This window comes from Hibiscus syriacus, unplaced genomic scaffold (genome assembly GCF_006381635.1).
Source record: "Hibiscus syriacus cultivar Baekdansim isolate YM2019G1 unplaced genomic scaffold, ASM638163v2 tig00000916_pilon, whole genome shotgun sequence".
Lineage (NCBI taxonomy): Eukaryota > Viridiplantae > Streptophyta > Magnoliopsida > Malvales > Malvaceae > Hibiscus > Hibiscus syriacus.
In genome coordinates, this window is record NW_024061833.1 from 39,346 (window position 1) to 67,228 (window position 27,883).

The window sequence follows — 27,883 nt, forward strand, 5'->3', positions numbered from 1 at the left end:
GAGTAGTACTTTAGCGGCGTTTTTATACAAACGTCGCAATATGGTTCATCTATAGTGGCGTTTTTCAACAAACACCGCAATAGAGTATTACTTTAGCGACTTTTTTCACAACGCAACAAAGTAGTTCTTTAGCAGCGTTTTTTCAATAAACGCCGCAACAAAGTAGTTATTTAACGGCCTTTTTTTTACAAACGCCGCAATAGTTTTGTATGTTGCGTTTGAGTTTAAAAACGCCGCAAATCTTAAAAGTTTTGTCTACCTTCAGCCCGATCCCACCTTTTATTTTCCCTAACCTTTTCTGCTTCCCGCGGATCTCACCTTTTATTTTCCCTAACCTTTTCTGCTTCCTGTATTATTGCTGGCTTCTGCCATTTGTGATTGGTGTTTTTATTTTTGAAGCGAGACAACATTCTACGATCGAACTTCTTCATCTTCTTCTTTACAAACAAATGGTACCGTCGAGTTCAATGTTTCTTATACCTTCTGGGTTATTTCTTCTATTTGTTGTTCCTGTCTGGTTGTTATTTTTTTCGCAACAGTAAGGTGAAAGATTAGCTTTATTTTCATTTCAGGGTTTAGATTAAGTATAAGTTGTTTGCTAGAACTATGAGCGGTTCAATCTCAGGTTCTTCTTACACTTGTTTTGTTCATCTGGAAAGGGAGATTGAAATAGTAGAGGAGATTGCTACCTGGGAATTTGTTTATTTCTGGGTTAATTTATAGCAATATATATAACAATATCTTCTGTATGTTTCTTCTCGAGCGGTGGGCAAGACTATTATAACAATGAACTTTGGCACAATGTTGATTGCTTCTAGGTTTCTGGCAATTTCTTCAGGTTTTCTCTCTTTTTCTTTAATATTTTATATGAGCATTTGCTACCGAAGAACTAGCCACTGAAACCCTATAAATCTTCTCTTTTAGGTTGGTGGAAATATTTCCTAAACTGATTCTAGAACATTAAGGCTTTCTTGAAATGTGAAGATATACATATGAGCAAGCCGCTTAAAGTGATATGCATCTCTTTATATGTTTTATGGCATATGTTTGTCTTCTTTTGTTAAGTGATAATTGTACATTGTATGGGCTTGTTCTCCAGGTAAATTGTATAAACAAATTGACAGTGATAACCAAATACGTGCTTATTTCTTTTTAATTTAGCCGAGGCAGAAGTGATTTTATATGATGGAGAATCCCATACAGATCTGTTTTTACATGTTAGTGGTTATTACATGTTTTGCTGCAGTCTGGTCATCCTAAAATTTTCACATTTCATATTCATTTATATGTCTGCTTGGGGTCCTTTTAATCTACGTATAAACTAGGATGACAATGTCAAACGCGTGTTTAGTTTAACAGGGAAATGAATCATCTCCTAGAGATCTTTGTCAATTTAGCTCGAACTGCTTCAAGCTTTGCCGGGAAATAGTAAAGTCAATAGTAGTTATCCTAATAGTATTAGCAACTAGCTTATTGTCTTACCGCTACCGCATGTTTTTCTCTGTTTCTGCACTTGAAGGATTCTTCCAGTTCCTTAGGCAATTAAACTTGTTAAAAAAAATCGATATGGCATCGACAAACTCTTATTTCCACCTCTAAAATTGAGTACTATCATGCAGGATCCGTTAAGAGGTGGAATGGATGATCTATTTGATCATATGGTTTCTGTGATACATGCCGTTGATGAGGAAGCTCTTGCCAAGGATGCCTTGGTGCCTCCGAGAGAACGTCTTGTACCCGAGATTTTGTTAAGGTTGGCTCATCATATCAGCCCATTCTAATACTTCTACATTTCTCTATGTTTGATCAGGCACAACCCTTTTTTCTATTTTTTTCCAATTGTTTCTCCATTGGTATTCTTTAGGTAATTTAAACCTATCAACTAAATGTTTTTTGAATGAGTAAAATGTTCCAACACTGAGGCATCATCACTTATCTAGGTCCGTGATGACCGCATACAATCGGATCTTGAGGAGCTAATGAAAGCCCTGACTAAACGAAGCAAGAAACATGGACATGATGTTAAGTCAGCTGCAGTAATTGAGCTACCCATGGGTACCTTTTATCATTTATTAATAAAGAAAGTTCTTTCTCACAACTTTCATTGAGTGATGACCTGTAGTGTAGTATGATATTCTTACCATCATGTTTGGTGTTCTTGCATTTTACTTTTTGATCCAACTTCTAGAGGGCCTAACCATATTGTAGTTCAATGCTTCCTTTCAAAAGTTATTAGCTTGGCAATTCTGTGGAGTTATTATTTTATTTGAGCATGTCTATGGTTGTGTTTGACGATCTATCTTACTGATTTTCATAGTTATGCCTATGGGTTGTGGACTATACATGGTGGCTTCCCCTATGACCCTAAACTTCTATACTTTGGTCTACTCTCTGCTGTCATTTGGCTTGCTAATGTCTGTTTAGATTTTCTTTTGGCATGGAGCCACGGTTTTATTTTCATTTTTGTTTTCGGTCTTTAAGAACCCTTTTAGTCACTTTAGTGGAAGGAAAATGATTTGGATGTTTGCTAATTGTTGTAACTTGTAACTTGTAACTATTATCTTTGTCATGTATGGAATTATCCTTCAGTTTTCTGTTTGTCTTTGTTTTTTTTAATAAAGAAAAGTTCATTTACTAATTAATTAGAGATTGTTTTGGCCTTTTCATATGCAATTTCTTTTTAAGGTTGGCAACCTGGAGTACCAGAGGGAGCAGCACTCTGGGACGAAGAGTGGGACAAATTTGAAGATGAAGGTACTTCCATTACTGTTTTAGGATTCTGCAAATGAAGTTATGCTCAACTTGATGGGGTTCTGTAACAATTTTATGTGATTTTTCACTTCAAATTTCAGGATTTGGAAACGAGCTCACCCCTAAAATGTGAAAAATGTGTCCGACTCTCAAAGAGGAAAAGCATCTCCAAATGGTAGCTTGACCCCTGATTCCTCCTATGTGAATGGAAAAACTGGGAATCTCTTCAGTGCTAAACATGCCTTTGAGAGCGAGTCTGCATATACATACAGTGAAGATGAATCCGCTAGAAGTCCTCATGGTAGTCCTGCAGAGAGACCATCTCCGACTCTCTAGAAAGTCCATCTCAACCATTTTCTGATTACCATTTTAAGAAGAGTACTGAAGCAGATTCAGAAAGCCATCGGTATGGTTGTATAGAACTTTTTAGTTTGTAGTTGCAGATCAATACAAATTGCCACTAGAAGATTGTTTTTTATTCTAGCGAACAGTGCTTTTTTAATTGAAAGAGAAAAAACTTAGACTAAATTCCAGTGAACAATGTTGAACTATGTTACATTTTAATTTAATTTTATAAATTTTGTTTTATTTTTTTACATAATTTGTGTTATCTTAAATAATTACTTTACTACGGATAGCATAATACCAATTGAGCACATTTTTCTGCATAACTTCTGTCTTAATTAAAATGTATGGCTGTTGTTAATTAGATAAACATATATGATATTAAATTTAGATGATGTATAGCAGAAATGAAATATGCAAATTCAATTAATCTTAGTTTAAAAAAAAGGTAATTAGCGGCGTTTGAATCTAAAAACGCCGTTATAGATATAACTTTTTGCAACGTTTGTTCTAAAAACGCCGCTATAGATCTGACATTTTGTGACGTTTGTTCCAAAAACGCCACTATAGTTCTGACCTTTTACAACATTTATTTTAAAAACGCCGCTATAGATCAGACGGACAACGCCCAAGCGGTCAAACTCCTTGAAGACCAAGATGCTGCCACCAGCAGGCATTCCCTGGTACGCCTAATCACCAAGCTAAGGAACCGAGCTTGGACTACAGAAATAAGATGGGTTCCACGAGAAAGCAATAATGATGCTGATTGCATGGCCAAAATAGCCCAACCAGTCATTCCACCTGATCCTCTTTGAGACACCTGCTGTAAAAGGCTCTTTCAATTCAAAAAAATAGATATATTATGTCCCTAAATTGCAAAAAGTAATATCATTTTTATAAAAATTAAATTATTTACATATTAAATATAACTGATAATTAATAAAACATAAATTTGGCTCAGTTATATTATCTTTCTCATAAAAATACATTAAAAACCATTACTTAAATATTATCAATAATATATAAAGCATGTGATTAAAATATTTCAGTTGATACCGCTTATCTCTCCTAGGATGCGTGTTCAATACCCATTAATAATAGATTTCTACTTCCTCATCTCCTAATAATTCTTCAAATAAAATCATTGTCTAAAGATTAGACATAAAATTAATAGATTTAATACAAATTATTAATCACTCCACTTAAAATTATATATCGAGTGAATTTAAATATAAATATTTTTATTTAAAATATATTTTTGTTCACAATTAAATATGATAAAATATGATATATACTAATATTAATTTAAACTGAATTCTTAGAAGCCGAATAAAAGATCATGAGAACATACATAGAGACGTGTAATGAGACATTGACTTATAGTAACATTAAGTTATTAACAATTTTAAGATTTTAAATTTGAGTTATAGTATACATATATATTATATATAACTTTGAATATATATTTATTTTAATTTAAATTTTATTATAAATTGATTTTTGAATTGACATTTTTTGTGATAAAAACATGATATGTTATATGTGTTTTTTAAAGATGCTTCCCCCCAAAAAAAAAACATTGTTTATGTAATAGTAAAACATTTGTTTATGTAAATATGGCATTGCAAGACTGTATATAACTATAGGGTGTCAAAATCAAGGGTAAATTACACGTTTGACAATCGAAATTTACTCTCTCTCCTATATTACTCGTTGTACTTTCAAATATTAAATTTTTTACTGATTTCACTGTTAATTTTCTAACGGTGTTATGACGTGAATTAAATAAATTTTTTTAATCATTAAAAAACATGTTAAAAAATAATTAAAATTTCACCATTTCCATTCTTTCATCTCCTTTATCCTTCTCCCATTTTTCTATATTTTTCTCCTGAACTTCAACAAACCCAACCTTGTTTCTATGGTCATTGGCGTCTTACCACAAGTTTTACACTCATACGCATAAATTTCAGCCTTATAGTAACCATCAGAAATTTCTCCCCAATATTCCTCCTCTATGCTCTCATAAATCTCACCGGAAGTCATTGAAGACGATATCAAGTTGAATTCCTCTACCAGTCCACCGCCGCAAGCACTTGACGAGCTAGAAGTCACGATGACACCAAATGATTCAAGCTTTCTTTAGCTTTCGCGGTTGGATTGACGTCCTCATTTTTATTTTCTCAAATTATCAATTACGATTTTGCTCTATCTGATAGCCATCTTCCGCAACAATTGGTATCAGAGCCAGATTAGAGTGTGTAATATATGTTTATTATCTTTGTGGTTGCCACCAAAAGGTGGATCCTCCAACATAAAAAAGTAAGAAGTTATTACTCATTCTTTGAAGGTTCCAGAGAACTATTCACGATAGTAAAATAGTGAGAGCTATCCGTAATAGAAGTTATGGCAACGAAATTTGATATTGAAAAATTCAATGGGAGAAATTTCTCATTGTGGAAATTAAAGATGAAGGTCATCCTGAGGAAAGACGGTTGTCTAGCAGCTATTAGTGAAAGGCCGGTAGATTTCACAGATGACAACAAATGGATCGAGATAGATGGGAATGCTATAGCAAACTTTCATCTAGTATTAGCAGATGAAGTATTGTTAAGCATCGAGGAGAAGAAGACAGCTAAGGAGATATAAGATCATCTCACCAAACTGTACGAGGCCACATCGTTGCACAATAAAATTTTCCTTAAGAGAAAATTGTACACTCTCCGTAAGCCAGAATCTACTTCAGTGACGGAGCACTTAAATACACTGAACACTTTATTTTCTCAGCTTACATCCTTAAGCTGTAAAATAGGGGAGCAAGAACGTGCTGAACTTCTACTTCAAAGTCTACCGGATTCGTATGATCAACTCATCATCAACTTGACAAACAGTAATGTTACTAGTCTAGTCTTCGATGACGTTGCAGCTGCTGTTCTACAAGAAGAAAATCGGTGCAAGAACAAGGAAGACAGACAAGTAAATATGCAACAAGTAGAAGCATTGACAACGTTGAAAATAATGAGAGGGAGATCAACAGAACGTGGCCAAAGCAGCAGTTACAAACATGGTAGATCGAAGTTGAGGAGCAAGAAGAATTTAAAGTGCTACAACTGTGGAAAGAAGGGTCACTTGAAGAAGGATTATTGGAGTCTAAATAAAAACTCCAATCCACAAGGCAATACCGCAAACACTTCAGATGATGGAGATGCTCTATGCTGTGAAGCGTCAACCACCGTAGAAGGCAGAAAAAGATTTGCAGATATATGGCTCATTGATTCGGGATCAACATATCATATGACCTCAAGAAGAGAATGGTTCCATCATTATGAACCTGTCTAAGGAGGATCTGTGTATAGTTGCAATGATCATGCCTTAGAGATCGTTGGAGTGGGAACCATCAAATTGAAGATGTATGATGGAACAATTAAAGTTATTCGAGATGTGCGGCATGTGAAAGGCATGAAGAAAAATTTATTATCCTACGGATTGTTGGATAATAATTCAAGCAAGATTGAAACACGGAAATGAATCATGAAGGTGTTATGTGGAGCGCTTGTGGTGCTGAAAAGCGAAAAGATAGCAGAAAACTTGTACATGCTGAAGGGGGAGACTTTGCTAGAAGAAGAAGCCTCTGTTGCCTCATGTAGTTCAGATTCTGTAATGCTATGGCATCATAAACTTGGACACATGTCAGAACAAGGAATGAAAGTCATTGTGGAGCAAAAGCTACATCCGGGCTTAACAAAGGTATCACTTACTTTGTGTGAGCATTGCATAACAAGTAAGCAGCACCGGTTGAAATTTAACACATCAAATTTCAGAGGCAAAAGTGTTCTAGAATTGGTTCACTCTGACGTATGGTAAGCACCAGTTACATCCCTAGGCGGAGCAAAGTACTTTGTCTCATTTATTGATGACTACTCCAGGAGATGTTGGGTGTACCCTATTAAAAAGAAGTCAGATGTGTTTTCAAATTTCAAAATCTTCAAAGCGGGGTGGAACTTGATTCAGGAAATAAGATCAAGTGTTTCAGAACAGATAATGGAGGAGAATATAAAAGTGAAGAATTTGATGACTTTTGCAGGAAAGAAAGCATCAAAAGACAGTTCACAGTGGCGAACACTCCTAACAAAATGGAGTGGCAGAGCGGATGAACAGAACCTTGTTAGAAAGAACAAGGGCAATATTGAGGGATGCAGGCCTAGAAAAATTATTTTGGGCATAAGCAGTCAATACCGCCTGTTATGTGGTGAATCAAGCTCCATCAACTAAAATAGAGCTGAAGATACCAATGGAGATGTGGACTGGTAAACCAGCTGATTATTCAAACCTCAATGTATTTGGAAGTATTGTGTACGTGATGTACAACTCCCAAGAAATTTCAAAGTTGGATCCAAAATCCAGGAAATGCAAATTCTTGGGGTATGCTGATGGAGTAAAGGGGTATCACTTGTAGGATCCCACTCCCGTAAAGTGATCATCAGCAGAGATGTTATCTTTGTAAAAGATAAACTACAAAGAAAAAAAGAAGATGATAGCGCTGAAAAGTCAGAGACTACTCAGATACATGTTGAAAAAAAGTTTGAACAAGGTGATTCTTCTGAAGCAGAACCAACACATGATGAACAAGAACCAGAGATTTCTGAAGCTCCAACAACTCATCAATCAGATCGTGTGAGAAGACGTCTCAATTGGCACTCAGATTATGTTATAGAAGGTAATATTGCATACTGCCTTTTAACAGAAGACGGTGAGCCATCAACATACCAGGAGGCAATAAACAACTCAGATGCTTCACTGTGGATGATGGCGATGCAAGAAGAAATTGAAGCCCTTCATAAAAACAATACATGGGACCTTGTGCCACTACCACAAGGAAGGAAGCCAATTGGTAACAAATGAGTCTTCAAAATCAAGCGAAATGGTGACAATCAAGTTGAGAGGTATCATGCAAGACTGGTGGTCAAAGGATATGCTCAAAAAGAAGGTATTGATTTCAATGAAATATTCTCTCTTGTGGTTCGACTAACAACAGTTCGAATAGTTTTGCAATGTGTGCTACATTGAACTTACATCTAGAGCAGCTAGATGTTAAAACAGCTTTTCTTCATGGAAATCTTGGAGAAGAAATTTATATGTTCCAGCCTGAAGGTTTTGAAGAAAAGAAAAGAAGAACTTGGTTTGCAGGTTGAACAAATCTCTGTACGGTCTAAAGCAGGCGCCGAGGTGTTGGTATAAGAGATTTGATTCTTTCATTATGTTCCTTGGATACAACAGACTTAATGCAGACCCTTGTGCTTATTTCAAGAGGTCTGGTGATAACGATTTTGTTATTTTACTGTTGTATGTGGATGACATATTGGTTGTAGGACCCAACAAAGATCATATTAAAGAATTGAAGGCACAAATGACTAGGGAATTTGAAATGAAGGACTTGGGGTCAGCAAACAAGATTTTAGGGATGCAAATTCACCGAGACAGAAGTAATAGGAAGATTTGGCTTTCACAAAAGAATTACTTAAAGAATATATTGTCACGATTCATCATGCAAGATTGTAAGCCAATTTCTACCCCTCTTCCTATTAATTTCAAATTATCCTCCAGTGTGAGTCCTAGCAATGAAAAAGAGAGGATAAAGATGTCTCGAGTACCGTATGCATCAGCAGTGGGAAGTTTAATATTCGCTATGATATACACAAGACCAGACATTGCACAGTGAGAGTGATTAGTCGGTACATGGAGAATCCAAGCAAAGAGCATTGGAATACAGTAAAGAGGATCCTGAGATACATCAGAGGGACCTCAAATGTTGCATTATGTTACGGATGATCAAACTTACTAATCAATGGATATGTAGATTCTAACTATGCAGGGGATTTGGATAAAAGCAAATATACTACAGGATATGTGTTCAAAGTTGCTGGTGGAGCTGTAAGCTGGGTTTCAAAATTACAGTCAGTTGTGGCTACGTCCACAACAGAAGCAGAATATATAGTAGCTACACAAGCCAGTAAAGAAGCAATTTGGCTGAAGATGCTATTGGAGGAGCTTGGGCACAATCAAGAGTATGTCTCTATGTTTTGTGACAGTCAAAGTGCCTTGCATCTAGTAAGGAATCCAACATTTCATTCAAGGACAAAACACATACGAGTTCAATACCATTTCATTCGTGAAAAGGTGGAAGAATGGACGGTAGATATGCAGAAGATCCATACCAAAGACAACATAGCAGATTTCATGAGGAAGCGATCAATACCGATAAATTTACTTGGTGTCGATCCTCTTGTGGCCTGTCAGAAACGTAAGCAACATGATGGTACAAGGTAGAAAGAATGGTGTGAAGATATGATTGTTTCAATCAAATCTTCAAGTCAGAGATTGTTGAAAATTAAACCAACTTTCGGTGGAAAGTTGGATTTAATTAATCCACCGAATACAATTGTCAAAAAGCAGTACACAATTGTTGATTTTTCAACAATGGTAGAACCTCAATTTTAGCCATTATAATTTAGGGTATTTACAAATTAGTCCTTAAGCTTTAACTATAAATACCCTAGCTCATTTAGCTTCAAAACCATCCCAAAGCATTCTAGCTTTCTTCTAATACTAGAGAATTTAGAGAGTTTCTTGAGAGTTGTTTTCTCTTTTTTATCAAGAGAGAATTATCATTGTTTTCTCTTTGGTAGATAGAGAGAAGTTGTAATTCCTATTTTCTCATAGTGAAATTCTTCTACCGTTGTCCGTGGTTTTTACCCTATATTATTTAGGGGTTTTCCACTTAAATTTTGTGTCTCTTTTATCCTCATTTTTATTTTCTCAAATTATCAGTTACGATTTTGCTCTATCTGATAGCCGTCTTCCGCAACAATAACTTTGTTAATGAGAAAATAGTCGAGTGATTAAAAAAATCAATGTATAAAGTTCAATAATTAAATTGAAAAAATTGAAAATACGATGAGTGAAATAAAAGAAAATAAAGTCATTCATTGTAATTAATTAATTAATGAATATTTATATCTAAATCCTTCCAACAGTTTCAATAGTCATAAGATAGAAGTGAATTTGAAGAAGGTCATTCAAGTCAAGAGCGGTTAATTAATGCAATGGTCAATACTTAGAATAAAAACAAGGAAGAATCCATGATATATAATCACCCAAATCCACTAAGTGACATCTATAATAATGCATGCTGTGCTTTGGTGTTCATTAAATATTGATAATATATAATGTATGATCATATAAGGATGATGAGTCAATAGAGCAAACGTTTGTCGTCTTCGATACTGAATTTGTTTCGGTCAATCATGCATCCATTGCTTTATGTTATAGAAACTATTACAAGATATGATTCGGTTCGATTAAGTAACCAGGGAATTTATAACGAGGCTCATTTTTCCTTTAAAAAAAAGACAACTATTACATGATAAAGGTGACAACGTCTTTTAAAGTATAGTATGAAATTAAATCAGTAAATATTAAGAGTTAGATTTATTTTATGTTAACTAAAAAGAGTTTTATTGATTCATTGTTGAGATTTAATATTAAAAATTAAAATTTTAAAACTTTACGATAATAATGATTAAATTAAGAATATTTTTTTGATGACTTAAATAAAATACTAGGTGACTAAATGGGCGATTTAACTAATTTATTAGTGAGCCAAATTTATGATGATAATTTAGTGTAATTTTAATGGTGAGGTGGCTATCTCATTAAGGTTCAGCCATATACATAGGTCTCATTGAGAACTTATAATGAATTTATGGATCGTGCGTCAAGGACCGATGTTAATAGAAATCCAATCTAACCATTAAAATTAATGAAATATTTTGATTTAGAATTAAAATTGTTCTGATAATTTTTTTATTACTTGGTACTTAAAATATCATCATACTTTTTGCTTCAAAAAATATATAGAGATAGTATAGTTATTGAATTCTTATATTTCAAATGATTTTAGACATTTTATGAACAATGACGAGTGAAAAATGATATCATATAATAAGAATACATAAGATTTACATAAAAATATCACGATAAGAGAACATACTTTTATTCGATATTATTAGATTACATGGCTAATTACTTGGTGAGAAAGAATTTCCATATTACAATGAATTTTATTCGATATTAATTCATACTTTTAATCAAATACTGATAAAAAAATATGCTCTTGCATGGATTGAATGTGTCTAATTTTTCTTTTCTCAATTTTCTTTTTTCATTAAACGAGTCACACCGCAAATATTTTCAAATTAGATTAAAAAAATACAAACAACACCATAAATTTTTAAATTGAGTTAAATAAAATTAATATCATAAACTTTAACATGTATAAATTTCTTGATTATAATAAAATTAGTGAACTGGTAAAGAAAATCATGTGGTATCGTAAATGTGATAAGAGAGGGCCCTATGGTTTCAAATGATCATAACATAAAGAACCGACCTTTGATACCAAAAGGATATTCAATGTTATTGGATTTGATTAAATGTAAGGGAGACCATCTAGGTTGTGCCATATGTACCGCAAAATAAAATTGAAAAGCAAAGAGAAAAAGTGGAGAAGTACCAAACTATATAGAAAACATTAGGTTTTTAAAAAATTAATTTGGGAGATAAAAGGTGCATATTCTCCAACTTTTTTTAAACAAAAGCATGTGAGTTTCTGTAATGGATTACTTCTTAGATCCAATCTTCCCTGCTTTGGGGATATATCATAATGTTTATGTTTTCAGAATTTCTCTAAAATTTTCAGTTTTGTCGTTCATTAATCTCAACATCTGATATAAAATCATCATGATTTTAATATATATTGTTTTCATCACTAACGTCTATTTTTTCACCATTAAAAATCTTTGTTCGATCATTAGAGCATCGAGGATGAAATTAAAACTTATGATTGAAAATGGGTTATAAGATTTAGGGTTTCATTGTGATTTAAGGTTTAAGGATTGATTGAGATTTGAGATTTAGGATTTAGTTGAGGGTTTTTTTATTCGAGCGAAATGGAGATCGAATTCGGACTATAAGGGATTAAAATAGATCAATCTAAGAATTTTTAAACTTCAATGATTAAAATAAGATTAAGTAGAAAGTAAAGTGATGGTTTGTTGTAGTTAACCCAGTGAATAAGTACAATGAGAAGAGTAGAACCTTGAAAGTTGAAGAGCGTTGTGTTACGGAAGACGGCTATCGGATAGAGCAAAATCGCAACTGATAATTTGAGAGAATAAAAATGAAGATAAAGAAGACACAAAATTTACGTGAAAAACCCCTAAATAAAATAGGGTAAAAACCACGGGCAACGGTAGAAGAATTTCACTATGAGAAAATAGGAATTACAACTTCTCTCGATCTACCAAGGAGAAAACAATGATAATTCTCTCTTGATAAAAAGGAGAAAACAACTCTCAAGAAACTCTCTAAATTCTCTCTAGTATTGGAAGAAAGCTAGAATGCTTTGGGATGATTTTGAAGCTAAATGAGCTAGGGTATTTATAGTTGAAACTTAAGGACTAATCTTATAAATACCCTAAAGTTTAGTGACTAAAGTTTATAATTTACCCATTTAATTTTCAAACATTATTGCACCTAATTTTGATATTGTTGCACCTAATTTTGACATTGCAATATTAGGTGCCTAACTTGAACCAATTTTCCAAGCTTTGACATTTCAACAATCTCCCACTTGAAGATTTGATTGGAACAATCATATCTTCACACCATTCTTTCTACCTTGTACCATCATGTTGCTTAGTCTGACAGGCCACAAGAGGATCGACACCAGGTAAATTTATCAGCATTGATTGCCTTCGTCATGAAATCTGCTATGTTGTCTTTGGTATAGATCTTCTGTATATCTACCGTTCCTTCTTCCACCTTTTCACGAATGAAATGGTATTGAACTCGTATGTGCTTAGTCCTTGAATGAAATGCTGGATTCCTTGCTAGATGCAAGGCGCTTTGACTGTCACAAAACAGAGAGACATACTCTTGATTGTGCCCAAGCTCCTCTAATAGCATCTTCAACCAAATTGCTTCTTTACTGGCTTGTGTAGCTGCTACATATTCTGCCTCTGTTGTGGACGTAGCCACAACTGACTGCAATTTTGAAACCCAGCTTACAGCTCCACCAACAACTTTGAACACATATCTTGTAGTAGATTTGCTTTTATCCAAATCCCCTGCATAGTCAGAATCTACATACCCATTGATTAGTAAGTTTGATCCTCCGTAACATAATGCAGTATTTGAGGTCCCTTTGATGTATCTTAGGATCTTCTTTACAATATTCCAATGCTCTTTGCCTGGATTCGCCATGTACCGACTAACCACTCACACTGCTTGTGCAATGTCTGGTCTTGTGCATATCATAGCGAACATTAAACTTCCCACTGCTAATGCATACGGTACTCGAGACATCTCCATCCTCTCTTCTTGCTAGGACTCTAGAGGATAATTTGAAGTTAATAGGAAGAGGGGTAGAAATTGGCTTACAATCTTGCATGCTAAATCGTGACAAGATTTTCTTCAAGTAATTCTTTTGTGAAAGCCAAATCTTCCTATTACTTCTGTTTCGGTGAATTTGTATCCCTAGAATCTTGTTTGCTGATCCCAAGTCCTTCATTTCAAATTCCCTAGCCAGTTGTGCCTTCAATTCTTCAATATGATCTTTGTTGGGTCCTGCAACCAACATGTCATCCACATACAACAGCAATATAACAAAATCGTTATCACCAGACCTTGAAATAAGCACAAGGGTCTGCATTAAGTCTGTTGTATCCAAGGCACATAATGAAGGAATCAAATCTCTTATATCAACACCTCGGCGCCTGCTATAGACCGTACAGAGATTTTTTCAACCTGCAAACTAAGTTCTTCTTTTATTTTTCTTCAAAACCTTCAGGCTGGAGCATATAAATTTCTTCTTCAAGATTTCCATGAAGAAAAAGCTGTTTTAACATCTAGCTGCTCTAGATGTAAGTCCAATGTAGCACACATTGCCAAAACTACTCGAACTGTTGTTAGTCGAACCACAGGAGAAAATATTTCATTGAAATCAATACTTTCTTTTTGAGCATATCCTTTGACCACCAGTCTTGCACGATATCTCTCCACTTGATCGTCATCATTTCGCTTGATTTTGAAAACCCATTTGTTACCAATTGGCTTACTTCCTTGTGGTAGTGGCACAAGGTCCCATGTATATTTTTATGAAGGGCTTCGATTTCTTCTTGCATCGCCATCATCCACAGTGAAACATCTTAGCTGTATTGCCTCCTGGTATGTTGATGGCTCACCGTCCTCTGTTAAAACAGTATGCAATATTACCTTCTATAACATATGAGTGCCAATTGGGACATCTTCTCACGATCTGATTGACGAGTTGTTGGAGCTTCAGAACTCTGGTTCTTGTTCATTATGTGCTGGTTCTGCTTCAGAAGAATCCTTCTTCAAACTCTTTTTCCACATGTATCGAGTAGTCTCTGACTTTTCAGCGCTATCATCATCTTCTTTTCTTTGTAGTTTATCTTCTACAAAGATAACATCCCTGCTAATGATCACTTTGCGGGCAGTGGGATCCCACAAGCGATACCCCTTTACTCCATCAGCATACCCCAAGAATTTGCATTTCCTGGATTTTGGATCCAGCTTTGAAATTTCTTGGGCGTTGTACACGTACACAATACTTCCAAATACATGGGGGTTTGAATAATCAACTGGTTTACCAGTCCACATCTCCATTGGTGTCTTCAGCTCTATTTTAGTTGATGGAGCTCAATTCACCAAATAACAGGCGGTATTAACTGCTTCTGCCCAGAATGATTTTTCTAGGCATGCGTCCCTCAACATTGCTCTTGTTCTTTCTAACAAGGTTCTGTTCATCCGCTCTGCCACTCCATTTTGTTGAGGAGTGTTCGCCACTGTGAACTGTCTTTTGATGCCTTCTTTCCTACAAAAGTCATCAAATTCTTCGCTTGTGTATTCTTATCCATTATCTGTTCTGAAACACTTGATCTTATTTCCAGAATCAAGTTCCACTGTGCTTTGAAGTTTTTGAAAGTTGAAAGCACGTCTGACTTCTTCTTAATAGGGTGCACCCAACATCTCCTGGAGTAGTCATCAATAAATGAGACAAAGTATTTTGCTCCACCTAGGGACGTTACTGGTGCTTGCCATACGTCAGAGTGAACCAATTCTAGAACACTTTTGCCTCTAGAACTTGATGTGTTGAATTTCAACCGGTGCTGCTTACTTGTTATGCAATGCCCACACAAAGGAAGTGATACCTTTGTTAAGCCTGGAGGTAGCTTTTGCTCCACAAGGACTTTCATTCCTTGTTCTGACATATGTCCAAGTTTCTTATTCCATAGCATTGCAGAATCTGAACTACATGAGGCAACAAAGGCTTCTGCTTCTAGCAATGTCTCTCCCTTCAGCATATACAAGTTTGCAGCTATCTTTTCAACTTTCAGCACCACAAGCGCTCCACGGAACACCTTCATGATTCCTTTTCGTGTTTCAATCTTGCTAGCATTATTATCCAACAATCCGTAGGATAATAAATTTTTCTTCAGACCTTTCACGTGCCGCACATCTCGAACAACTTTAATTGTTCCATCATACATCTTCAATTTGATGGTTCCCACACCAACGATCTCTAAGGCATGTCATTGCAACTATACACAGATCCTCGTGAGACAGGTTCATATTGATGGAACCATTCTCTTCTTGAGGTCATGTGATATGTCACTCCCGAATCAATGAGCCATATATCTGCAAATCTTTTTCTGCCTTCCACGGTGGTTGGCGCTTCACAGCATAGAGCATCTCCATCATCTGAAGTGTTTGCGGTATTGCCTTGTGGATTGGAGTTTATTTAGACTCCAACAATCATTCTTCAAGTGACCCTTCTTTCCACAGTGGTAGCACTTTAAATTCTTCTTGCTCCTCAACTTCGATCTACCATGTTATGACTGCTTCTTTGGCCACGTCTGTTGATCTCCTCATCGTTGTCAACGCTTCTGCTTGTTGCAGATTTACTTGTCTGTCTTCCTTGTTCTTGCGCCGATTTTCTCTTGTAGAACAGCAGCTGCACGTCATCGAAGACTAGACTGGTGACATTACTGTTTGTCAAGTTGATGATGAGTTGATCGTACGAATCCGGTAGACTTTGAAGTAGAAGTTCAGCACGTTCTTGTTCTTCTATTTTACAGCTTAAGGATGTAAGCTGAGAAAATAAGGTGTTCAGTGTATTTAAGTGCTCCATCACTGAAGTAGATTCTGGCATACGGAGAGTGTACAATTTCCTCTTAAGGAAAATTTTATTGTGCATCGATGTGGCCTCGTACAATTTGATGAGATGATCCCATATCTCCTTAGCTGTCTTCTTCTCATCGATGCTTGATAATACTTCATTTGCTAATGCTAGATGAAAGTTTGCCATAGCATTCCCGTCCATCTCGTTCCATTTGATGTCATCTGCGAAATCCAACGGCCTTTCATTGATAGCCGCTAGACACCCGTCTTTCCTTAGGATGGCCTTCATCTTCAATTTTCACAATGAGAAATTTCTCCCATTGAACTTTTCAATATCAAATTTCGTTGCCATTGCTTCGTTTACGGATAACTCCCACTATTTTACTATTGTGAATAGTTCTCTGGAACCTTCAAAGAATGGGTAATAACTTCTTACTTTCATATGTTGGATGATCCACCTTTTGGTGGAAACCACAAAGACAATAAGCAGATATTACACACTCTAATCTAGCTCTGATACCAATTGTTGCGGAAGACGGCTATCAGATAGAGCAAAATCGCAACTGATAATTTGAGAAAATAAAAATAAAGATAAAGAAGACACAAAATTTACGTGAAAACCCCCTAAATAAAATAGGGTAAAAACCACGTGCAACGGTAGAAGAATTTCACTATGAGAAAATAGGAATTACAACTTCTCTCGATCTACCAAGGAGAAAACAATGATAATTCTCTCTTGATAAAAAGGAGAAAAAAATCTCAAGAAACTCTCTAAATTCTCTCTAGTATTGGAAGAAAGCTAGAATGCTTTGGGATGATTTTGAAGCTAAATGAGCTAGATATTTATAGTTAAAACTTAAGGACTAATCTTATAAATACCCTAAAATTTAGTGACTAAAGTTTATAATTTACCCATTTAATTTTCAAACATTATTGCACCTAATTTTGACATTGTTACATTTAATTTTGACATTGCAATATTAAGTGCCTAATTTGAACCAATTTTCAAGCTTTGACATTTCAACAGGTGGAGGAGGAGAGAATATTCTGGTGCCGCCACCGTTCAACAACTAAAGTCCAAAACATTAATATTGAAGAAACCCAGAAAGCAGAAAATCATTAGATTATGATTAAATGGGTTTTGCAGAGGAAGTCAGTCCTACAACCAGATCACTGCTCTCTCTTCCAAATATTCACTGCCTTTGTCAGCTAACTGTCCTTTAACCTCTTCCCTCCCAAAATTTCAACGCCTTTATCGATAACATCATTACCTATACCCATAGGGAAAGACTTCGTACTCTTTCCTTTGAAATTTCAACCTAATCATATACGAAATCTGAATTCGTATAATTACGTACGAAGAATATATGTATGCTATCGATGATTAAAAAGGACGTTGAAATTAGAGGCAGTCTTAAATTTAATCACTTAAGAATCGTTCTCTTTCCTCTTATAAAACAAATGTTTGGAACCCTAAAACCAGTGAGTCAAGAGGGTGAAGACATCAGATATGGGACGATGATTCGCTTTTGATTGTGTGCTTTTTTCGTCGTTTGTCTTGGATTGTAGCTTTGTTGAACGGGTTGTGCATGTGCATGGCGGATTTCTTGAGGAAATACCAAGTGATTTTATGCCAACCATCTCTGTTTTGAAACGATTGACAAAACTACACTCTATTCCCACCGTGGCTTTTGCAATGTATTTGCGTTAATTTTACAAAATTTAAGATTACCACGTCCGTTTATATAATATTATTTAAATTAGGTCTAGTAATACGAATCAAACGATTTTAATAATTAAGAAATTATTATTATTTTTTAATATTTTGGCAGGGACGTACACATGATTTAGGCTAATAATTTGCTTTCTCTCTTGCTGTGTTCTCTAGTTAATTTCATTTGGATTTACAAAAAGTAAAAGTTTTTGTATTAATTTTGAGAGACGACTTTATATTATAATTACACCGATAAAAGTAAAATCATTTCTAAAACAATGATTTTTCACTACACCTAACAATTATTGATTCTTTTGCTAGTTCTTTTTTCAAATAGTTGAAATATATACATTAAATATTATGATTTGAATTTTATTTGATCCTACTTAAAAAGTTTGAAATACGATATATTTGATAAATAGTTATTTTGAAAAGAAAATTGGATACATCTATATATACCTAAGTTTTCGTAATTTGTAACTGGTATAATTTTTTTATTATATAGTAAAAATTTTCTGTGTGCATGATTTTTTCCTATCTGATTTTTTATATTATATGTTGTTGATTTATGATTCCTTAGTCAAATTTCGTAGCGATATACCTATATATGCAAGTTGAATTAAAAATTGCAAAGAGAATATAAAAAGGGCAAAAAAAAAAAAACGAAAAGGAAACAAATTATGTGATAATCATTCCAAATGAAAAAGTATGGAGATTAGCTTTCTTCCCACCTCCTGTCTCCTCTCGGTTTCTTCAACCTCTCAACTTCAACCTTTCATCTCTCATATTATTATATTCCACCTAAAAGCATGTAATTATGATTTAAATGGATCCATTCATTCACATATATCCTCAGCTTATACACTCAAGTCTCTTGATCAATGAGTTTTTCCTCTTAATCACAAGATCAACACATAATTCATATTCCATCTTCGTTTAGCTTTCTTCGTAAGAAGAGGATGGCAGAAGCATCGATTCCAGCTGTTTTCGTCACAAATCCTTTGCCTGGATCCAATCCTCCACTTGCCAAGAAGAAAAGAAACCTACCAGGAACACCAGGTACTATGTTTGTTTTTGTATGTTAATCTTGATAAGTAATTGTCGTTTTTAATACGTGTTGTTTACCAGATCCTGAAGCAGAAGTGATAGCCTTGTCCCCAAAGACTTTAATGGCGACCAACAGATTTTTGTGTGAAATATGCGGTAAGGGTTTCCAAAGAGACCAGAACCTTCAACTTCACCGGCGAGGCCATAACCTGCCATGGAAGCTGAAGCAAAGGGATACGAAAGAACCGAGAAAACGCGTCTACGTGTGCCCGGAAAAGACCTGCGTGCATCACCATCCATCGAGGGCTCTCGGGGACCTCACCGGCATAAAGAAACACTTCTGTCGGAAGCATGGGGAGAAGAAGTGGAAATGCGACAAGTGCTCAAAGCGATACGCCGTGTAGTCGGATTGGAAAGCTCACTTAAAAACCTGCGGCACCAGGGAATACAAATGCGGCTGTGGCACTCTATTTACAAGGTAAAATCTAAAAGACCCTTACTTTCTGTTCTGCAAATTTTCACAGAGAGCTTGAAGATGAAGCCTGATTGATTTTTACGGTTTGTTGAGGGCAGAAGAGATAGTTTCATTACTCATAGAGCATTCTGCGATGCCCTGGCGGAGGAGACGGCGAGAATAAACGCAGCCACCGGCTTGCGCAGTGATATCAATTATCATCTAATGGAGAACCAACATTTCTTCTTCATCTTCAAACCAATTTCCAGCACTGATGAAACATCAATTGATCAATCAAGATGTGGTCTTTCTTTATGGATGAACCATGATGTTCATCAATTTGGTTCTTTGAATTCGGGATCAATATACACCGATCCTCTAGTATGGACTTCGAATCCTCCGGCATCCGGTTATCAGTTAAATTGGGTGTTAGGGAATAACGTGTCACCGAGTCATGCTCAAGATCTTACAAGCACTTTGCTTCCGTTGAACAATGTCAAGGAAAACGGAGCTCTGCTCGTAAGTGTTCCTTCATTGTTTAGCACCCAACAACTCCAATCTCATCAACCGCCGTCGTCCGCGAATATGTCGGCCACGGCTTTGTTGCAGAAAGCCGCTCAAATTGGCACGACGTCGACCGACACGTCGTGCCTAGGAAGCTTGGGAACAAAGTGTAGCAACGGTATGTATGTGTCGAACACTTCACCTATTAGTATCGAAAGTGAGTTAGAAAATCCGGTGAATGATATTTCCGGTTTGAATCAACTGCAAATGTACCCTGCAAAACGCCTGCGCACGCAGGTTGGAGATACTAGCGGCGGACAAACAACAGACTTTTTGGGCGTCGGAGTAGTGTCAATATGCCATCCGTCGTCTATTAATGGATATATATGATATTATGTCATAGGAAAATTTTCAAGAGCTGGGATATTTGCTTTTGCTTGATGTAAAGCTTGGCTAATAATAAATCCCATTCCAGCTTCATTTGCATTCATTAATATTTCTACTATGAGTAAATTATATATTTAATTATAATTATAATTCAGATGATACAATATTGAAGCATAGTAACGTAGTTGCGTGTATGTTGAGCAACGTTTTTATGCAGTCTGTTATGAGGTTGTTAAAGCTGTTATGCTGACGTTCATGCAGTTAGAGCCTTCATTGCTTGTATAAATATGTTGTAGTAGTTCTTGAATAGATGAGAAAAGTTTTATGAGTGTTCTAAATATATTCTATGTGTAGTTTTCTTAGATTGTTTAACATGGTATCAGACGTCGGCGATCTTGTGACGTGGTAGGGGTCGTTTGTTCTTTTTCGGTGTTCCGATCGTATATTGCTAAAGTTGGTCAAGCATCTTTATATACTCCATCTCGTTCATTGAAACTGAGTAATTTGTTGCATGTGCTTTCTATAACTAAGAAGTTGGATTCAATTTCAAAGCTTGCTAGGAATAACAATGTTTTTTTTTGGAGTTTCATGCTGATCATTGTGTAGTTCGGTATGAGGATTCTAGCGTTGTTTTGCTTCAAGGTCGAGAGGTTGATGGTCTGTATGAGTTTGGTGGTTGTTTTTCTGCTCGAGTTCGTCATGCTGAAGCTAATATGGCTCATACTTCTAATAATACCTATGTACTTTGGCATGATCGATTAGGTCATCATTCACATGAAGTTTTGTTACAAGTTTGTAATCGATGTAGTATTATTTTGCCAAAGAATATAAATAAAGCTTTGCTTCTTGTTTGTGTTCCATGTCGTATAGGCAAAAGCCACAAGCTTCTGTTCTTTGCATCTGAGACTCAAAATACACAGCCATTTCAGTTAGTATATATTGATCTATGGGGATCAGGTCATATTGTGTCCAATGGATTTCAGTATTATGTGTCGTTTTATTGATGTATTTTCGAGGCATTCAATGGTATATTTCTTGAAAGATAAAGGGCAAGTTGTTCGTTCTTTTTAGTTGTTTCAGCAGCTAGCTCGTACGTAATTTGAGTAGGAGATTGAAGCTGTGTAAAGCGATTGGGGAGGTGAGTTTCGCTCGTTGTCGGCTATGCTTACGCAATGTAGGGTTCAACATCGGGTGACCTGCCCTCACACGTCTCAGTAAAATGAGGTAGTTAAAAGAAAACACCATCATTTGTTTGAGATGGCTTTAACATTGTTAGCTCAAGCATCTTTACCTCTTAAGTTCTATCATTTATTGTTGTTACAACAACTCATTTGATTAATAGACTACCCACTAAAGTGCTTCAATGAGTTACTCCATTTGAAAGATCGTTTAGGCAGCCTCCAAGTTATGATCATCTTAAAATGTATGGTTTTCGTTGTTTTCCACATTTACGACTGTTTGAACCATACAAGCTTGCGTACATGTCGCAACCATGTGTGTTTTTGGGATACATCATGCACCATCGAGGTTATCATTGTTTAGCGTCTGATGGGAGAGTTTATGTGTCTTACCATGTTGTTTTTGATGAGTAGGTGTTTCCGTTTATTGCTCAAATGGATCAGACGAATGTTTTTTCTGAGGTCAGTTCACGTAGTGGAGCTTTACTTTTTGTGTTTCCTGGTGCTCGACGTGTTTGTGACGGTTCTTTGAAGGTGGCTCCGAGTATAAGTTTTAATCAACTTGCTGTCCAAGAGTCTGGTTGTGCATCAGTTTGTGAAGCAGGCCCGTCTGTGAATGTTGAAGCTGGGGCTCCTAGTCTTGTTATGGGTCAGGCTGGTGACAGTGCTGGTACTGATGCAAGTGAGAGTGGTGATCGGCTCTCGGCTACTGTGTAAAATCATGCAGAGCAGCAGGGTATGTCGTTAGTTGCTGAACCAATTCCTAGTGGTGCTTTTAGGAATTTTGATGATGGTCCAACTCTTCCTCCTTCTCAAAATGGGCATTCAATGGTCACTCGTAGTAAACGGGGAATTTTTAAACCAACGTTGTTTGTTGCTACAAAAAGTGGGTGATGGTGAGCCTTGCACAATTGTTCAAGCGCTTCGAGACCTTCGATGGAATGAAGCAGTTCTCGCTGAGTATGATACCCTTGTGAAGAATGGTATTTGGGTGCTTGAGCCACTGCCAGTTGGTTGTAAATGGTTGTTCAAGGTCAAGTATAATGTTGATGGGTCTATCTCGAGGTACAAGGCTTGTCTTGTGGCGGGAGGTTTTTCTCAGGTGCTCGGTCATGGTTTCAATGATACGTTTACTCCAGTGGTAAAGACTACCACAGTAAATATTGTTTTGTCGTTAGTCGTTACTCGAGGATGTAGTTTGAGATAGGTTGATGTCCATAACACATTTTTTAACGGTGATCTTAGAGAAGAAGTGTATATGGTGCAATTATCGGGTTTTGAACATGTGGCTAGTGAGGGCTCTCGGTTGGTTTGTAAGTTGAAGAAGAAGATGTTGTATGGGTTGCGTTAAGCCCCATGCATGTGGTATTCCAAGTTAAGTTATTTTTTATTGAAGCTTGGGTTTCATGGAACTTCGACTGATGCGTCTATGTTTATTCGTCGAGATGGTGGAGGTCATACGTTTATTTTAGTGTATGTGGATGATATTATTATCACGGGTGAGTCTCGTGATGCTATGACTAATGTAGCTCGATTGCTCAGTCAAAAGTGTTTGTTGAAGGATATGGGTGAGCTTGGATATTTTCTTGGCATTGAGGTTCACCGAACACCCGAGCAATTGGTTTTGAGTCAACTTAAATTTGTTCGAGAGTTGTTGAGGAGAACGGGTATGGTCAGCTCTAAACTTGCGCCTACCCCGATGGTGGTTTCACACAAGTTGACGTGTGATGCTGGGAAGCCGCTTGCAGATGCTTTGATGTATCATAGTGTTGTTGGGGAGTTGTTATATTTGAGTCACACACAATCGAATATAGCTTTTAGTGTTAATCGTGTGGCGTAGTATATGCATCGTCTTTGTGAGTGTTACTGGTTTGCTGTGAAGAGAATTTTACGTTACTTGAATAGAATAGTTGATCATGGTTTGGTGTTTCAGTCGTCGTCTTTCTATGAAGCTTGTTATGTTACTGCTTTTGCCGATGCTGATTGGGCAAGTAATGTAGATGATCGTCGGTCGGTTTATGGGTCATGTGTGTTCCTTGGGTGTAATCTGGTTTCATGGAGTGCTAAACGACAAAAGAATGTGGTTCAATTGACAACTGAGGCTGAATATCGTAGCATTGCTGATACGATATCTGAGGTTGTATGGGTTAAGTCTTTATTTATTGATATGGATGAGTCAGTGTCTACGAATCTTGTTGTATGGAGTAACAACACGAGTGCCATTGCGATGAGTGCTAATCCAGTATTTCATGCTCGTTCTAAGAATATCGAGTTGGATCTACATTTTGTACTGAAAAAGTGGCTCGTGGAGCTGTTCAGGTGAATTATGTTCTTGTAGAGCACCAAGTTGCAGACGAGCCGACTAAACCCTTGATGAAGTCTACTCATATTTTATTTTGACAGAAAGTTCAAGTTGTTGATGCTGGAAAAGAGACAACTGAGAGGGACGAGGAGAATGTTGAAGCATAGTAACGTAGTTGCGTGTATGTTGAGTAACGTTTGTTATGCAATTTGTTATAAGGTTGTTAATGTTGTTATGCTGACGTTCATGTTGTTAGAGAACGTTCGTGCAGTTAGAGCCTTCATTGCTTGTATAAATATGCTGTAGTAGTTCTTGAATAGATGAGCAAAATCATATATAAACAATATGATAAAAATATAAAAATAGAAACTTTATTTTTCTAGCTTATGAAACCAAGGAAAACATGATATTAATCAATTTTGGAAAATAATCTCCAATTGAAAAGAAAGATAAACCTGAACTGCTCCCATAAATATTTAGAGAGAAAGTTCAATACAATATATTTTCTGTTAGTGTTGACGAAAACGGGTAAAGAAAACAAAAGAACACGAGAATTTTACGAGGTTCGGCAATGTGCTTACGTCCTCGATGCCTAGGCGGCGCTAGAAGTTTTATTCAATGATATTTTATGTCTAGGTTACATCTTATTTATAAAAAACCCTGGTAATAATTACAAAATCACCCTGTACGTACCGGGGGCTGCACCCCAACCCACATAATTCGTAACCCCACAATGAGACTTTCTTGTAAGGACAGTTGATGTTTTCGCCACTCCGCGCCATCTCTCCTCTTTACTGGTATATATGAGCCATACCTAACAAATCTCCACCTTGGCGAATATCCTGCCCCTTGGAAACTTCAATGTGGGTTGGGTACCTTGCTTCTTTAACAACTCGAACATTCACAAGTCCAGCAATGCTTGAACTTGTCTGTCGTAACGGGCTTGGTGAACATATCGTCTCATCAGTATGTACCTTCTGAAACAAAACCTCTCCAGATGCAACCAACTCTGATCTTGTGGAACCTTACATCAAATGTTTAGTTCTAGCACGATACACCTGATTCTTAGCCAAGTGAATAGCACTTTGATTATCACAAAGCAACTGAACTCCACCTTGTTGAACACCAACTCCTTCACTAAACCAGTAAGCCATAAAGCTTCTTTTGCAGCTTCAGCCGCTGCCATGTACTCAGCTTCAGCTGTAGATAGAGCTACAACAGATTGAACAGTAGACTTCCAACAAATAGGCCCTCCACCAAGAGTAAAGACATACCCTGTCGTAGATCTTCTATTATCCAAGTCACTTGCATAGTCTGAATCCACATATCCTACAACTAAAGGATTATCCCGCTGACTCCAAAAAACAATTCCATGTCCCACAGTACCCTTTAAGTACCGAAAGATCCACTTGACTGCTTCCCAATATTGCTTACCAGGTTTAGACATGTACTTACAAACTTGACTAATAGCATGAGCTAAATCAAGACGAGTACATACCATCGCATACATCAAGCAGCCAACAGCATTAGAATACGGAACCTTTGCCATATCTTCAGCTTCCTTATCTTTCCTAGGGCACTGTTCTGATGAGAGCTTAAAGTGATTCGCCAATGGAGTGCTAACTGGTTTCGCACTGCTCATCGCAAACCTTTCTAGCATTTTCTCAACATAACCCCGTTGAGATAGCCACAATTTCCTTGAGTCGCGAAATTCGATGGTCAGGGTAACTTCGGATTATGGAAAACGAGGGTGAAGGATCTATTGGCGCAGCAAGGGATCTTGAAGGCTTTGCGACCTACAAAGCCAGCATCGATGGATGAGGAAGATTGGGAAGAATTGCAGCAGCGAGCGGCAGGAACCATACGATTATGCTTGGTGGACGAGGTCATGTATCACGTCATGCATCTATCGTCTCCAGACGAAATTTGGAGGAAGTTGGAAAGTCAGTTTATGTCCAAATCCTTAACAACAAAACTGTATCTGAAGCAGCGGCTGTATGGGCTGAAGATGCAGGACGATCACGATTTGGCGCAACACGTGAATGTCTTCAATCAAATCGTTTCTGATCTGGCTCGGCTTGATGTGAAAATTGAGGATGAAGACAGAGCGATGATTCTGTTGTGTTCGTTGCCTCCCTCTTACGAACACATGGTGACTACTCTTACATATGGGAAAGACACTATCAACGTTGAGGAGATTACTGCAGCCTTGTTGGCTCACAACCAGCGGAAGCAGAATGCAGGGGAAAGCTCTCAAGCCGATAGCTTATATGTCAAGGGTAATCGAGATCATGGACGGAGGCCAGAGAAGGCAGGGTCCGGGAAGCGGAATTCCAGATCCAAATCCAGGGATAAGAAGACGATTCACTGTTACAAGTTCAAGGAGGCGGGACATATGAAGCGAGACTATCCGAAGTTGAAAAAGCAGACTGATGAGAAGCGTGATGGCTCATCCAAGTCTATGAACGTGGTCAAGGAAGATAATTCCGATTGCAGTGAGGGTGATATGCTTTCTATTTCAACGACACAATTGACGGATGCTTGGATTCTTGATTCTGTATGTTCTTATCACATCATGCCAAATAGGGAATGGTTTTCGACATACATGCCGGTTAATTCTGGTTCGATTTATTTGGGTGATGATCGATGTTGCAATATTGTTGGTATTGATGATGTCAAAATTAAGATGCACGATGGCTCCGTTCGGACGTTGAGTGGTGTTCGACATATCCCAGACTTGAAGAAAAATTTGATTTCCTTGGGCACTTTGCACAAGAATGGTTTTATCCCTAAGGCTGACAAGGATAGGGAAACCATTCGGATTGTTAAAGGAGCATTGACTGTGATGAAAGGCAAGATGACTGCAGGGAATATCTACAGATTGTTAGGGGTACCGTTGCAGGTGGAGTTCACTCTGTTGAGTCCTGTGATGATACGAAAAAATTGTGGCATATGCACCTTGCTCATCTTAGTGAACGTGGTATGGAAGAATTACACAAGAGAAACTTGTTGCATGGTGTCAAAAGTCGTAAGCTCGATTTTTGCAAGTATTGTGTTCTTGGTAAACAGACTAAAGTCCGTTTTAAGACTGCGAAGCACACAACTCAAGGGATTCTTGATTATGTGCATTCTGATGTATGGGGGCCTTCCACGACATCGTCTTTGGGTGGATCTAGGTACTATGTTACTTTTATTGATGATTTTTCACGGAAAGTTTGGGTGTATTTTTTGAAACAGAAATCTGAAGTTTTGAGAAAGTTCAAGCTGGTGGAAAGCTGAGGTAGGAAAACCAAACAGGACGAAAAATCAAGTGTTGCGCGGTCTGACAATGGTACGGAGTACACAGATTCACAGTTCCTACAATTCTGTAAGGAGCATGGGATTCAGAGGCATTTTACAGTGCGCAAGACACCACAACAGAATGGTGTTGCGGAACGAATGAACAGGTCGTTGAATGAAAGAGCCATATGTTTGCGGTTGAATGTGGGGCTTCCCAAACACTTCTGGGATGAGGCTGTTAACATGGCGTGTTACCTTATCAACAGATCGCCAAGGGCATCGCTGGCTGGGAAAGTTGCAGAAGAGGTATGGACTGGTCATGATGTTAGTTTTGATAACTTACGGATTTTTGGTTGTCCTGCTTATGTGCATGTACCTGCTGATGAGAGATCCAAACTTGATGCAAAATCGAATGAGTGCATTTTTCTGGGTTACAAGAAAGGTGTCAAAGGATTCAAGTTCTGGGATCCAGTTGCGAAGAAAGTTGTGATTAGTAGAGATGTCGTTTTTGATGAACAATCCATGTTGCAGCAGAAGCAAGACACGACAGTGGTGGATTTCGAGCAGTTTCTAGTTGAGAAACCAGAAACTTCTCAACCGACTCTGGTGGTTCAACTACTTTTCATGATGCTGTTACTAGTCAGGAAAACGACAAGTGG

General features: G+C 37.0%; 1 long non-coding RNA gene and 1 pseudogene across 1 annotated transcript; one reads left to right on the forward strand and one right to left on the reverse strand.

Annotated features, from left to right (window-relative positions):
- Positions 1-1,616: 1,616 nt before the first annotated feature.
- On the reverse strand, positions 1,617-16,238 carry LOC120116453. The gene is made up of 3 exons (XR_005515548.1): positions 16,228-16,238; positions 8,932-8,934; positions 1,617-1,786 (listed from the first exon to the last, which is right to left on the reverse strand). It is a non-coding gene; the product is annotated as an uncharacterized LOC120116453 (long non-coding RNA).
- Positions 16,239-19,032: 2,794 nt separating this feature from the next.
- Positions 19,033-20,468, forward strand: LOC120116725 (annotated as a pseudogene).
- The last annotated feature ends 7,415 nt before the right edge of the window (positions 20,469-27,883 follow it).